At 49.4% G+C, this 3,883-nt stretch overlaps 1 pseudogene; it reads right to left on the bottom strand.

Annotated features, from left to right (window-relative positions):
- Positions 1-1,324: 1,324 nt before the first annotated feature.
- LOC142573445 (U2 spliceosomal RNA) lies at positions 1,325-1,484 on the bottom strand (annotated as a pseudogene).
- Positions 1,485-3,883: the final 2,399 nt, after the last annotated feature.

Here is a 3,883-nt window from a genome sequence, read left to right as displayed (position 1 = left end):
CATAAGCCGAGCACACCACAGCGTGCACCGAAAGACGATTCCGCCACGTCACAGCACCCACGAGAGGACGATTTGACTACGTCGCCGAAGCAAGATCCAAGCGCCTTGCCATACTCGCCCACAGATGAGCCTACCACGTCTCCGTACTCGCCGACGAAAGAACCGATAAAGTCGCCGCTGTACTCTCCAACATACGATCCGCTGTCGCCTTCCTCGGTGGACTTTTCCTACTCGCCCCCATCCTCACCACCAGACGTTGCGGCTCTGGAGGCTTCTGAACTGTCACTGCAGCAAACGTCCACTGTTCAAGGGGAGCTACCGACATGCGGCTCCCTTGTACACTCACCCGCCAAGGGTGTTGCTAGGAAGAGCCTTTCTGCATCCCAAGTTGTTGAGGCCAGTACTAGCGGTGCTTCTGCATCCGGGGACAAGTCTACCCGCCACAGCATGGACGAAAAGCAACAACACTCCGTTGCTGAGCCGGCAATTGCTTCGCATAACATACAGAAGAGAGCGCTCATACTTCGCGCAGAGCAGGAAGTGAAGTTCGCGATCAGGAAATACGTCTCGTCTCGGGAAATAAGTACAGAGGAGTACAAGTACATTTTGAAGCATGCAATCAAGAAAATCTGCAGCAGTACGAGGACCGGGATCAACCCAAGAGTAATTGAACAGTTTATCGAAAGATACGTCGACAGCATGAAGCGCAGGCGGTGGCAGTCCAGCATAAAGCATCAGGATTGAAGATTTTAAGGCTGAAAAGACAGGGGCTACGTGAGCGTGCGCCATTGTTACCGCGTAAGTGGACAGTGTAGAACAAGCAGCCCATGTTTAAAAGCACTGGAATGATATATGCCAATGTGTATGCATGAATTACGACACTTCCAACATTTGCCGAAATGCATAAAACACTTTAGTAATGCGTTGTAGGTGCGCAGAATGCAATGAAAACATTTGGACGCAGCAGCCGGTTGCAAACATCAATTACAGCTTTGACATCCACCGCTGGTTGGATCTTTAAACGATCTCAGTTGCAATACTCGAGCTGATTACAAATAGCATCCTACTTTTCTACTACAATCACGAGAGCGTCAGCCGGAGTAGCAAGTAGTGCCTCATTACTCACTACGTCAGCGAATTTGCGAAGAGTACGCGCGAAGCACCGCCCAGTGGAAGTGTCCTGGTTCAGGTCGTTTCACTAGAGGGAATCGCCTCCTGCGCTTTTTTGTTGCGTTATCTTCTACGGTTGAGTTTTGTATAGCTAGGTTCTGGAAAGAATTGCGTGCGTGTATCGAGCCATGCAGATTGAAAATTTCTACCCCGATGCGGGTCAATACCGAAGGTATTGCAATACCGGAGCGGAGCAGGTTTTAAGCACTCCGGCTGCTTTCAAAAATAAATTTATTACCTTAGGTTTAATTACAGCCAGTATCAGATATTAAGCTGATCAGAACAGACACTACACTTTGACTCACGTCGGCCATATCTACGTTCGCACCGGACCTGCTTTGTCGGTGTTACAACCGCTTGCGTATCTCCTTTCCTCCCACTCTCCCATGGTGGCGGTCCCGTAAGTGTGACGGCGCCAGGACCACGGGGTGGAAACAAATACGAACCGTCCATGAGGCCCCAAACCCGCGAACTTATGATGTTTTATCGGAGCAACGGCCAGGTTTCAGAGCGAGCTTGTGGAGAATGAATTTTGTGAGGCCTGTGTTGCATGTGACCGCTTGTGGCTTTCGAGTGACCTCACAACCATTACTTCATGGTGGGACGTACTGCACTGTAGCCAATGCACGATCGCCTTGGCTAGACTGAAGCAGTGCGTACACTAGAAGGTGCAGTGAGGTGCATGTCTGTTCTTCGTGCCGCGACTTGTTACAAGTATATGTATTATGCGCAGTGGCCTAGCCAGGTCGTCTGTCACCTGGGACCTGTAGGCATGGGCGTAGCCAGGTGGGGGGGGGGGGCTTATGGGGCTTCACTCCCCCCCCCGAAATATTTTCGTGCTGTCCATGCACTGCCGACCAAAGAAACCCCCGGCGCCGGAAATCATTCTGGATTTTGTCTAGAACGTCTTTTTCTCGCTCGAAAAAAGCCATTTCACCACGAAAATTGCGAACTCGGGCTGGATTTCGCGACAACGCCCATGCACAGGGAGTCACATAAGGCAAGCAGCCCCATCCGTGCACGAAGTTTCAAGGACGTTTTGATGGCGAACGGGCTCGCCGCGGTATGTCGCGGAGGCCGCGGAATCGACACTCTATCATGGAATATACGGAGCGCGTGGATGTCAATTCCGAAACTTCATGTGTATAAAGTTCTGAAACTTTCGACGTGAAAGGTGCATTGACATTTCCAAACGAGGGCTTTAGATTTTCAATTGCGGAACTTTGTAAGCTTAATGATCCCATAAATATTAGACGCCAAAGGTTCATTAACTTTTCCAAAGTCGTAGATCGGGCCATACAAAGAGACAAGCAAAATCAACACACTGTGAGACAAGTTGACAAAGCCCGCAGCGAGGCCCGATGAGACGGAGCATTGTGGTGGTTCATTCGTGCCGCCATGTCAAATAAAAAAATATCACCATTTTTTTTTTCACCTGCGCCAAAGCATACAGTGAAGACACTAAAGCCAGCCAAGGTAATTGCGTTCTTATTTATTTTTTCTACTTTGACTTTTAATCGCGAGGACACATTGAGGCTCTTCGAGTTCTCGCTCTGGTACCCGCGCGCTCCCAGAGCCAGCCAGAGCGCATGCGTTTTTCTCGTGTTGCCCCGACCACCGCGCGGCGCACTTTTGTGCGCGTTAGGTTTTCTCTGGCCGAGCGCATTTCCGCCTGGCAGATTTTTGGCCGCTTTCTAGCTAGCAGACGAGAAAAAGAAACAATGGTCGCTCGTCGCCATCACTGTGGGGACTAGACGAATTGCAGTTCGCTTGAGCGCAACCTATGCAGAAAGTCTTGTCTCGCTGGTGTATGATACCGAGCAGTATGCGCATGGTTCTTGGTGGACCAAGCATCTCGTATTTTCTTCGATGTTCCTTTAATAGCCACATTAGTTCCCCAAAATAGGCATTTGATTGTGACCAGCATAGTTTCCTTTGCGTTTTTTTTTCATTACTGTGCCCCCACCCCACAAAAGGAAAAAAAAAACGTTGCTGCGGCGCAGCGAATTCACGCATGATGAAAGTTCTATTTTGTGACTTCTTTTGTGGAAAGTAATGGGCCATGGGACGCTTCAGCGGCCGGATACTCTTATTATATTATTTCGATAGCAATTATATGGACACTCTTGGCGCATTCCTGCCATCGCCGTCGCCTTCATGTTCCGCATAAAGTTCAAGGGCGATAACATCGTGACCGCGCGCCGCATGATGTATATGCGAGTGAAAGCGTGTGGGGGGTGGGGGGATGGGTGAGCCGACGATGGTGGCTCAGTCTTGTGTGCGCAAGGGAGAAAAGTGAGGAGCAAGCGCGCCGCCTTGCGTCGCGCGCGATACATCGGGGGGGAGTGGATGGAATGGGGGCGGGATGTAGAATTCTGTGAATCTGTGATTGCGCAACATGTTTATTTGCCTTGTTTGACCCATTATATACTGTGACTTTTTCTTAGATACGTAGATTTATTGGAGACTTATACATATGTTTAGATATCTTGTTGCGAAGTTTTGTGCATACGTGCAGTGAACTTTGTTTCCAGAGGCACTTTCTTGCCCTTTATCAAGCTGTATCTTCGCATTTGTATATTCCATTGTATCTTCGCATTTCCAATGTACGAGGGCGAGTCAAATGAAAGTGAGCCTACCCACCCTACGCATTTATGGTTGTGTTCATTATCTGCAAGGCCTGCGCGTAGCACACAGGCATCTCTCATTTACA

Source organism: Dermacentor variabilis, chromosome 2 (assembly GCF_050947875.1).
Source record: "Dermacentor variabilis isolate Ectoservices chromosome 2, ASM5094787v1, whole genome shotgun sequence".
Lineage (NCBI taxonomy): Eukaryota > Metazoa > Arthropoda > Arachnida > Ixodida > Ixodidae > Dermacentor > Dermacentor variabilis.
This window is presented reverse-complemented; position numbering and strand designations above follow the sequence as displayed.